This window comes from Oryx dammah, unplaced genomic scaffold (assembly GCF_014754425.2).
Source record: "Oryx dammah isolate SB20612 unplaced genomic scaffold, SCBI_Odam_1.1 HiC_scaffold_21, whole genome shotgun sequence".
Classification (NCBI taxonomy): Eukaryota; Metazoa; Chordata; class Mammalia; order Artiodactyla; family Bovidae; genus Oryx; species Oryx dammah.
In genome coordinates this window covers 8,186,454-8,198,484 of record NW_024070205.1, presented here as the reverse complement: position 1 = coordinate 8,198,484, position 12,031 = coordinate 8,186,454, and the positions used below count along the sequence as shown (strand labels likewise).

Below are 12,031 nucleotides of genomic sequence, written 5' to 3'. Positions count from 1 at the left end.
AAGGGATGAAAAAAATATATTTTGTGAAAATGTAAACCAAAAAAGGCTGGGGTAGTTAAATTCTTCAAAACATGGTGCTAAGAAAACAAGATATCCACATGCAAGGCACTGCATCTGAGCCCTCACATTATACCAGGTACAAAAATTAATTCAAAGAATCAAAAATCTAAACATCACCAATTTCCCTGGTGATCCAGTACAAGACCTCACTCTTGTAATACAGGAGGTGTGGGTTCCAATCCTGGTTGGGGAACAAGATCCCATACACTGTGTGGTACAGCCAAAAAAAAATCCCCATAAACTAAACATCAGAATTGAAACCATAAAACTCTTATAAGAAAATATAGGAAAAAAAATTTTCATGATATTGAATTTATCAATGATTGTCTGAATAGGATACCAAATAGCACAGGCAAGTAAAAGTAAAAAGAGATAAATTACATACTTCGCCAAAATTAAAAATTTTTGCATCAAACACTCAACAGAGTGAAAGGCAATCCATAGAATGAGAAAATGTTCAGAATTGCATATCAATAGTGGGTTAATATCCAGAATAAAGAATTCCTACAACTCAACAACAGAAAAACAACCCAATTCAAAAATGGGCAAAGGACTTGATTAGATATTTATCCAGAGAAGATATACAAAAGGTCAATAAGCACATGAAAAGATGTTCAATGTCACTATTATGGAAATGCAAATAAAAACTACAATGAGACACATGAACCACACCTTCACACCTATGAAGATGGTTATAATTTAAAAAGTGCTAATGAGGATATGGAAAAATTGAATCCTTATGCACTTTTAATGAAAATGCAAAGTGGTATAGCCATTGAGGAAAACAGTACGGCAGTTTCTTAGAAATTAAAAATAGAATTATCATATAATCTAGCAATTCACTTCTGGGTATATATTCAAAGCATATATTTGGATATCAATATCCATAGCAGTGTTATTCATAATAGACAAAAGTCAGAAACAATCATAATATCAATCAATGCATAAATGTGTAAACGGTCTAGGATATATATGTAGAATGGAAATACTACTCAGTCTTAAAAGGAAAGGAAATTCTGATAGATACTACAACATGGAAAGTTATAATCATAACACAAAAGGACAAATATTATACAATGCCACTTATATATAGCACTTAGAATAGTCAAACTCATAGAAAAAGAAAATAAAATAGTGGTTTCCAGGGATGAGGGGAAAGGGGTAACAGGAGTAATTGTTTAGCAGGCACTGAGTTCCAATTTGGGATGGTAAAAAACATTCTGGATATTGATGGTGATGATGGCTGCACAACGTAAATGTATTTAATGACTCCGAATTGTACACTTAAAAATGATTAAATTGGTAAAGTTTCTGTTATTTGTGGGTTATCATAAAAATCATTAGGCCTTGTCTAATAGATTTGCTGAACAGTGAATATACACAATGTTCATACACATGTGGGCCATAATCAAACAGTACACGCACTAAGCCTAAAAGGAGTGTAAAAACATTTAAAAATTTATCAAGAACTGTATGCTCACCAACAACAAAGCTTAGCAAAAATTAATGCACCAGTAAATTACTTTAAATTAGACTCACTTAAACTAAAAGCTTTGATTGCGGGAACAACAAAATGGATAAACTTTGGCAAGTGTGACCAAACAAGAAAATAAGGTGAAATAAAAAAACAGGAAAGGACATATAAGACATTTTAAATCACTAGAGAATAAATGGCAGATATTTGGAAAACTAGATAAAAGATAATTTATCTAGAAAGTGTAAAATATCTAAAATTCTCATAGAAAAAGCAGGAAGACTAAAAGAAAGCATAAACATAGAACTGAAACAGTGGTCAAAGCTCTGCACTAGAAGAAAAATTGCCCAGATGTTCTTATTGAGCAAATTCTACTTGATATTCAAGGAACAGATAATTACCACTTCATAGGAGCAGTTTCAGAGAGTAGAAAACCATGGGAAGCTTCCACCCTCTCGATGATGACAGCGTAACTCTGATGCTGTGGCTGTTTAGTTGCCAAGCTGTGTCCAACTCTGAGACTCCATAGACTACAGCAGCTCATGGGGTCACAGAGTCGGACACAACTCAACAACTGAACAACAGCAAGACTGCAGCCTCCCTGTCCTTCACTGCCTCCCGGAGCTTGCTCAAGCTCACTTCCATGGAGTCCATGACACCATCCCACCATCTCATCCTCTGTCACCCCCTTCTCCTCCTGTCTTCCATCTTTCCCAGCATCAGGGTCTTTTCCAATGAGTCGGCTCTTCACATCAGAGGCCAGTACTAGAGCTTCAGCTTCAGCATCAGTCCTTCCAATGAATATTCAGGGTTGATTTCCTTTAGGATGGACTGGTTTGATCTCCTTGCTGTCCAAAGGACTCTCGAGACTTCTCCAGCACCACACTTAGAAAGCATCAATTCTTCAGGGTTCAGCCTTCTTTATGGTCCAACTCTCACATCTGGACATGACTACTGGAAAAACCATAGCTTCCCAGGGGGTGTTAGTGGTAAAAATTCTGCCTGCCAGTACAGGTGATAGAAGAGGCATGGGTTTGATTCCTGGGTTGGGAAGATCCCCTAGTTGGAGGGCATGGCGACCCACTCCAGTATTCTTGTTGGGAGTATCCCATGCACAACAAATGACTCTCTTACATGTAGCTGTCCAGTTTTCCTAGCACCACTTATTGAAGAGGCTGTCTTTTCTCCATTATATATTTTTGCTTCCTTCATCACAGGTAAGTTGCCCATAGGTGCATGGGTTTGTCTCTGGGCTTTCTATCTTGTTCCATTGATCTACATTTTGTTTTTGTGCCAGTACCATACTGTCTTGATTATTATAGCTTTGTAGTATAGTCTTAAGTCAGAAAGGTTGATTCTTCCAGCTCCACTTTCCTCTCTTAAGATTGCTTTGGCTATTTGGGGTCTTTTATGTTTCCATACAAATTGTGAAATCTTTTGTTCCAGTTCTATGAAAAATGCCATTGGTAATTTAAGAGATTGCATTGAATCTGAGATTGCTTCAGGTAGTATAGTCAGTTTTACAGTATTGATTCTTCCAATCCAAGGACATGATATATCTCTCTGTGTCATCTTTCATCACTGTCTTGCAGATTTTTGCATATAGGTCTTTTGTCTCCTTAGGTAGGTTTATTCCTAAGTATTTATTCTTTTTGCTTCAATAGTGAATTGTTTCCTTAACTAATCTTTCTGATTGTTCAACATTGCTTATTAGAGAAATGGAAATCAAAACTATAATGAGGTATCACCTCATATTGGTCAGGTGACCATCATCAAAAATTTCTATAAATGCTGGAGAGAATGTGGAGAAAAGGAAACCTTCTTGTGCTGTTGTTGAGAATGTAAATTGAGACAGCCATTATGGACAAGAGTATAGAGATTCCTTTAAAAAAAAAAAAACTAGGAATAAAATCACCATATGACCCAGCAATCTCACCACCGGTCATAATCCCTGAGAAAATCATAATTCAAAAAGACACATGTATCCCAGTGTTTACTGCAGCACTGTTTACAAGAGCCAGAACATGGAAGCAACCTAGATACCCATCAACAGATGAATAGTTAAAGAAGTTGTGGTACATATAAACAAAGGAATATCACTCAGGCATTAAAAGGAATGGATGTGAGTTAGTTGAACTGAGGTGGATGAACTCAGAGCCTGTTACACAGAGTGAAGTAAGTCAGATAGAAAAAAACAAATATATATTACCCTATGTATATGGAATCTCCAAGGGAATGGCCAGCCCTTGGACAAGTCTACTGTGTGTGAAAGTCGCTCAGTCACTGGATCATCGAAAAATCAACAGAGTTCCAGAAAAACATTTACTTTTGCTTTATTGACTACACCAAAGCCTTTGACTGTGTGGATCACAACAAACTGGAAAATTCAAGAGATGGCAATGCCAGACCACCTGACCTGCCTCCTGAGAAATCTGTATGCAGGTCAATAAGCAACAGTTAGAACTGGGCATGGAAAACAGACTGATTACAAATCAGGAAAGGAAAACATCTAGGCTATATATTGTCACCTTACTTCTTTAACTTATATGCAGAGTACATAATGAGAAATGCTAAGCTGGATGAAGCACAAGCTGGAATCAAGATTCCCAGGAGAAATATCAATAACCTCAGATATGCAGATGACACCACTCTTATGGCAGAAAGCAAAGAAGAACTGAAGAGCCTTTTGTTGAAAGTGTAAGAGAGTGAAAAATTTGGTTAAAACTCAACATTCAGAAAGCTAAGATCAAGGCATCCGGTCCCATCACTTCATGGCAAATAGATGGGGAAACTACGGAAACAGTGACAGACTTAATTTTGGGGGGCTCCAAACCACTGCAGATGGTGACTGCAGCTATGAAGTTAAAGATGCTTGCTCCTTGGAAGGAAAGCTATGACCAACCTAGACAGCATATTAAAAAGCTGAGACATTACCAACAAAGGTCCATCTAGTCAAAGCTATGGTTTTTCCAGTAGTCACGTATGGATGTGAGAGTTGGACTATAACGAAAGCTGAGCGCCAAAGAATTGATTTTGAACTGTGGTGTTGGAGAAGACTCTTGAGATTCCCTTGGACTGCAAGGAGATCCAACCAGTCCATCCTAAAGGAGATCAGTCCTAAATATTTATTGAAAGGACAGATGCTGAAGCTAAAACTCCAATACTTTGGCCACCTGATGTGAAGAACCGACTCACTGGAAGAGACCCTGATGTTGGGAAAGATTGAAGGCAGGAGAAGGGGATGACAGAGGATGAGATGGTTGGATGGCATCACTGATGCAATAGACATGAGTTTGAGTAGGCTCTGGGAGTTGGTGATGGACAGGGAAGCCTGGTGTGATACAGTCCAAGGGGTTGCAAAGAGTTGGATACAACTGAGCGACTGAACTGAATTGAATATGGAATCTAGATAAATGGTGCTGATGAACATATTTGCAGGGCAGGAATACAGACACAGATGTAGAAAATGGACTTGTGGACACAGTGGAGAAAGAAGAGGGTGGGATGAATTGTGAGAGTCACGTTGAAATATATACATTACTATGTATAAAATAGATAGCTAGTGGGAAGTTGCTGCATAGCACAGAGAGCTTAGGTTCATGCTCTATGAGGACCTAAAGGTGTGGGCTGTGGAGGTGGAAGGGAGGCTCAAGAGGGAGGGGATATATGTGTATTTATGGCTGATCGGTATTTTACGGCAAAAACCAACACAACATTATAAAGTAAGTATCTTTCAATTTTAAAAATTCTAAAGTAAATAGCTGCAAATCAAATATGGGAATGGTTCAAAGAACTGTTGATCAAGTAAGATTTATCCCCAGAATGGAAGAATGATTCAGTATTAAAAGTATTACAAATCCATGTGACTCATGGGATTAAATAAAGGAGAATAATCACATGATCACTCAATAAATGCCAGTAAAGCAAGGTTTTTTAAGTTGATAAAGAAGTTATGTTAATCGCTTCTCGGCCTTTTGGCTAAGATCAAGTGTAGTATCTGTTCTTATCAGTCTATGTTCGATACAGCATACAGGATGCTTGGGGCTGGTGCATGGGGATGATCCAGAGAGATGATATGGGGTGGGAGGTGGGAAGGGGATTCAGGATTGGGAGCTCGTATACACCCGTGGTAGATTCATGTCAATGTATGGCAAAACCAATACAGTATTGTAAAGTAAAATAAAGTAAAAATAAAATTAAAAAAAAAAGCTATGTTAAAAATCCAAAGAAAGTATTCCGACTAGATTCAAGAAAAAGAAATACTTTCTTCTGTCTTTCAAAACTGTACCAATGGACCAAATAGAGTAAGACAATTAAATGCAATATAAGCTAAAATTGTTGGCAAAAACAAAACCATCTTTATTTGTAGATGATATGACCATTAATCTAAGAAATTCAATAGGAACAACTGAAAAATCACTAGAGCTAAAAAAATTATACAAAGTAGATGCAAAATGATCAACTCAAAACAAAAATCAATACCTTTCCCACACAACAATAATCCAAAAAGAAATGCACAAGTCTTCTAAGAAATGATGAACCTTATGTAAGAATATAAAGGACGACCTGAGTAAGTATTCAAGGCTGAGAAGACTCAGCAGCACAGTCAACTCTACTCAAATAAAGATACAATTAAAAGCAAATCTGATAAATTCCAATATAAATACCAAAGGGCGTTTTGAGCAACTTCACTTTTCAGGAATTCTAAAATTCCTATAGAAGAAGCAATGTGCACAAACAGCAAATGTAACTCAGAAACAGAATGAAAAAGAGCATAGCACTTTCCTTACTGACATCCAAAACTCTAGCGCTTAAAACAACAATAATCAAATAGATCAATACAACAGAAAAGAGACCTCCAAATTAACCCATGTGTATATGGATATTTACAATATATTGAAGGTGATCTGTAGTCAGTGAGGGAAGTACCGACCATTGAATAAAACAATTGTAAAATGTGAAGAGCATTCCTGTTGGAAGGCATACAAAAACAGGAAGCTGACCAGATTTGGTCCCTGGACCATGGTTTACCAACTTCTGCTCTATTCTATTTTTGGTATCTACTCTAAAGAAACACTTTATGAAAAGGAGGCATGAATAGGCATCCTACTGAAGCTGTGTTTTCAAAAGAAAAAAAGAAATAGAAGCAACCTAAATTTTCAATAGAAGAACTTTAACAATAGAATAAATCAACTTATGACATATCCATAATACGTCCAGTTATGCAGCTCTGCATTCTCTAATATAGAAATATCTTTAAAACATGCCATGAGGAAGGAAAAAAGTGCAAATATTAAAAAAGGAAAAAAGTGCAAAGTGTTAGAATATTTATACATTTCTAAATCACACATATAGAAACACACACACACATATATATACACAAAGTAGGAAAGCTGAGCAAGGCTATACTGCAATCTGATAACAATGGCTACCTTTCATGAGAGGGAAGTGAATAAGCAAGGTGATGGGTATCTTAGAGGAACTTCCACCATATCTGTATTTTTCTCCAAGATCATATAGTCATGACTGACTCCATAAAGAATAAAAAAGGAAATGCTAGGACTCTTCCCACTGAATGACCTTAGAGGTTGGCCACGTCCCCTGAGTACCAAGTCAAAGAACATGGGTGGGAAGATAGACTTGAGATGACCATCACACCCAAGTCACGACTGCTCCCAGTCCTAGAAGCCTTCCTCTCTAGGCAGCACTGAGGTCCCTGGGATAAACTAAATAAGCCTAGGATGTCACAGCTATGGCCTCAGCTATATCCTGTTCAAACACAAAAGTAACCACTTAAGGGCAAGGCCTGCTTTTAAAGCAAATTTGATATTTAAAAACCTACAACTGACAAATAGGTAAAGCATTTCAAAGTGATTCACCAAATGACATCACAGAAAACTCTTTTAGCAACATTCAGTTAAACACAGTAGATGAGACATCTCTGCTCCCTTTACAAACCCCATTAAAATGAGGAGTAAACATTTAAGAAGGTATAAATCTTAAAGGTATAATTCCCACAGTCAGGGAATGGAAGCAAATAGTGAACAGTGAACAGCAAATGAGCAAAGTCAAACCATCTTTATAAGATAGAAAGCAGATGGATAAATTAACAGAGCTGAGAAACCTGAATACTAGATGCCAAAGAGAAGAAAGTCATTCATACACCAGATCCCCAGAAGTAACAGGCAATGGAGATACCATATACCACAGATGGCACAGTAAACCACGGTGGGGAAAAAACAAAGAGATTGGTTAAAAAGCTGGGTTATGAGCATACAGGCCACAAAGATAAAAGCCCCTCTTTCTCCCCACCCCAACCCATAATCAAGCTTTTTTCCCATAAATAAATTGCATTAGAGAGATTCTAAAGTCAAGGACAGTAAGTAGAGTGACATTTCAGCATTACCAAAGATATCTGCATTAAGCCTCTAGAGAGAAAAACAGATTACACACAAAGAATCAAGAATCAAATGGCATTTCTCAACAGTAACATTAAAAACTAGAAGACAGTATCTTGAAAAGTTTTCAGGATAAATTGCCTTTCAACCTAAAATTCAGTGCTCAGATAATCAATTAAATATGAGGGTATAAAGAGAGTTTTAGAAATACTAGCACACGTGCACGTGCTCGCTCTCTCTCTCTCTCTCTCTCTCTCTCTATATATATATATATATATATATATATATATATATATCACCCATGATTCTTTTCTTAGGAAGCTACAGAAGGATGTGACCCAGCAAATCAAAGGAAGGGGGGCAAAAAACCATGAGATCTGAGGCCAAGACAACCTAGCAGAAAGGAGAGGGGACATGTCATGATGATAGCTGTACAGCAGGTCTGAAGATAAATAATCCAGATGGGAAGGGATGGGAGGTCTTCAGGAAAGATTCTCCAGCTAAAGAAGAGATTAAGAGACTGCCAGAGAGACCTGAGCACATACAAAATAGAATACTATTCTGAAAGGTTTGGAAAGACATGACGACAGTAAACTACTTACTCAAACAAAACAGGCAAGGCGATTCTTAATCTGAGTTGGGGATTCAGTTGACTAAGAAAGGAAATGCAATAATAGTACACCAGCTGGTCTGGAAGCTAATGGGGGAGCCATATATAACACAGTAATGATAATGTAAACAATGACTTCTGATTTAACCAAAAACAGAGAGATTATTGCATTAAGAGAATTAGGGAGTAGGCCGAAGAGGTTAAAACCTCATGTAGAAAGTAGTTACTATTTATAATTTATAAACGAAGAGTAATAGAATATACTTTAGAAAGACAGAGGTAAATATCAGAAACAATTAATAGAACTTAAAAGTTTCTTCTGATGGGTTAAGAACAAAGAGCAGGAGGAATGGAGACTGCTCTTCTATTTATTTATCTAAATGAAAGCTTGTGGAATATTGAGTTTTGAATCATAAACATATATTTTTTAAACTTCCTGAGTTTCAGTTCTTCCCGCTGTATAACAGGGATTATGATGCTACTTATTTTGTAGCTCAGTCGGTAAAAGATCTGCCTGCAGTGCAGGAGACCTGGGTTCAATCCCTGGGTTGGGAAGATCCCTTGGAGAAGGAAATGGCAACCCACTCCAGTATCCTTGCCTGGAAAATCTCATGGACAGAGGAGCCAGATGGGCTGCAGTCCATGGGGTCGCAAAGAGTTGGACATGACTGAGCGACTAACACACTTATTAAAATCACATGAGATAACGCAGTAGATGTGCTTTGGAGAACATTTTCACTTCTCTTGGGCCAATTTTTCAGAAGAGCTATTCCACAGACAGGCTGTCAAAACACAGGTGGTCTAAGAACTGAGGGCTGTTTTGTCAGTTCACCTAATGCCAGAGTGCACAAGCGTCAAGGAGATGGGACGTAGATGAGTCACTTGAGCAGCTCGAGTATCGAGGAAGACTCCTTGTCTGCAATCAAAGAAGCTCGAATAGATCATGTGTGACCAAGTTTGACTCCTTTCTAATCAAACCAACCATCTGTTCTTAAACAAATTACTTACATTCCCACTCTCTAGTTTGCCTATCTGTAAAACTGGAAGTAGTAACATTTGCCCTGAAGGGTTGCTGTGATGGGTAGATAACGTAAGGAATGAGAAAGATCTCTGTGCAGTCTGGCAGAGTTCCTTGTATGGCATAGGATGGCACTTATAATAGTCTCATGTTCATCTACTCCTGAGAATGACTAACCTCCAATTTCTAACATAAACCAAGCATCCAGGGTCAGCTAAGCAAAGCTTCCTGACAGTGGGTTTCCTCTCTTCTCTTTTCTCTCAATAACCTTTGATTAGGTAACGATACCTATTCACTGTAGAAAAGGCTGAAAATATAAGTGAGCAAAAACCGGAAAATATGCATTACAAATAATCCTACCAGTAAATAGCCATCATTGACATTTTAGTGTATAACCCTCCACACACTTCTCTGTGCTTGTATTTTTAAATAAAAGATGAATTTTTATTGTACCTGTTATCCTTATTCTTCACCTTCTCACAGTAAAAACTATTTTAATATCATCAGTTTCAATAGCTGAATAATTGGCTTGGTAGATGTCCTGCACCTCTTATATTATATTCTTTCCTGTTACCCTTCAAGAGATACACAGTGACCCTTCCAACACTTACTCTGGCCCACTGAGTCAATTACAGGGTTGACAGCAGAAGAAAAAGCAAGAGCCACCTTAAATTTGTGTTTCTATATATGCTGGTGATCACAAGTACATTTATTCCAATCCAGCTCATCTCAAACAAGGCCAGCAGCTGTTCGATATGCTTTTTTAAGCAGCTTTTATTTCTAGGCCCTGGAAGGAATGTGAGATATTTTAGAAGTCTTACACATTTCTGACTTCTCAGAGCTTTAGAAAATGAATATATACACACATACATATGCACATAGAAAAATGCACCGTGTGTGTGTATATATATATGCTATATACAATCACAACACATATACCCAACATACATTATACATAATATATATACATTGTAAATAAATATACATTGTAAAAACACACTGTGCTAAGTATATGCATATTATTTGGGGAAGAAGGGGCTATTTTACCCCTCCACTGATAGTAGGAACACTGGAAACTCAAGCTCTGCCACCTTCAGTCAGTAATTTGGATTTTCTGGGAGGAAAAAAAGAGACCCAGATTCAGAAAGACATATCCAACACTTCAGCAGGTACATAGTAAGATTGTGCTTCTTCCTAAGTCCATCCCTAGAAAACTGCTAGGCACTACACTGCGGTCAGAGTGGAGTGAAAGTTGCTCAGTCCTGTCCGACTCTTTGTGATCCGGTGGATTATACAGTCCATGGAATTCTCCAGGCCAGAATACTGGAGTGGGGAGGCATTCCCTTCTCCAGCAGACCTTCTTGACCCAGGAATCGAACCAGGGTCTCCTGCATTGCAGGCAGATTCTTGTACCAACTGAGCTATCAGAGAAGCAAGCCTGATTAGAGGGACCACCACCTATCCATGCTGTAGAAGCAGAAATCAGGGTCTCTCAGGTAAAGAACCTCATCTCACAAGCCACCTAGATAAGCCGGTTTCAACTACTTCCATTCAAGCCATGGATCTCATCTTTGGCTCAGTATTCTTTTCCAAGGCTACAATTCCCCAGGGTAAGGGTTTGTGCTGTGCGCTTAAGAGGGGAGAACGGACAGGAGTCCCAGGGCCACAGCAACAATGAGACAGCAGCCGCTGCCCAGCTCAAGCCTAAACTGGGAGGGACAGGCAAGGCAGCAGAAAACCCCAGAGCCGGCCAGACCCCAGGGTCTGAATCCCTGAAATCTGACTCTACTCCAAGACTCTATGCTGTCAGCGGACTCAGTAATGGGAAGTTTAAGAGAACCTTTAAAAGTGCTTTTGTCTTTCTAAACATGTTTGAACTAACAGGTGGAATGATTTGCAGAATTCTCCCACTCAGACCCAGAGGGGTTGAAGCATGGGTTTGTATACCCCCAGAGAAGAAAACGTACAGCCAGGGAACAGCGCAGCGCTCCCCACGTCGTTAATGATCCTTCGGGGTGGGAGACAATGAGGGAGGTGCCAACATGTCGTCATCCACCGGGGAACACACTGTTCACAACAATGGGCACTGCTCTTTCCAGACCTAGGGGTTCTGGTGAGGGCGAGCAAGCTGGTACAACAGGCTAATTGGACGTGTGGGATCAATACGTTAACTTAATGCTCTCCTGTTTGGTTAAGCGGCTTGCATTTCTGTATTTTTAAATATGGCATTCAGATCTCTTTAGAGTGGGGACTACTTGGTCTCTCTAACCTCTTTTCGTCCATTCTCCCCGGTGACAGCCCCTTGACTGTCAAGGCAGCCTCCTCACCTGAACACAGCGTGCCCACTCGTGACTTCGGGTCGTGTATGCTATTCCTCGGGCCTCGAGCCTGTCTTCTCTCTACTGACCTATCATAATCCCATCTTACATCTTCCGAGTCCTACTCAAGCCCCAGCTCTTTAAATAAACTGT

At 38.8% G+C, this 12,031-nt stretch overlaps 1 protein-coding gene and 1 pseudogene across 2 annotated transcripts in view; one reads left to right on the top strand and one right to left on the bottom strand.

Annotated features, from left to right (window-relative positions):
* Positions 1 to 12,031, bottom strand: part of HHAT (hedgehog acyltransferase) — a 362,562-nt gene that overhangs the window by 68,144 nt on the left and 282,387 nt on the right. The window lies entirely within an intron of this gene.
* On the top strand, positions 5,493 to 5,601 carry LOC120880693 (annotated as a pseudogene).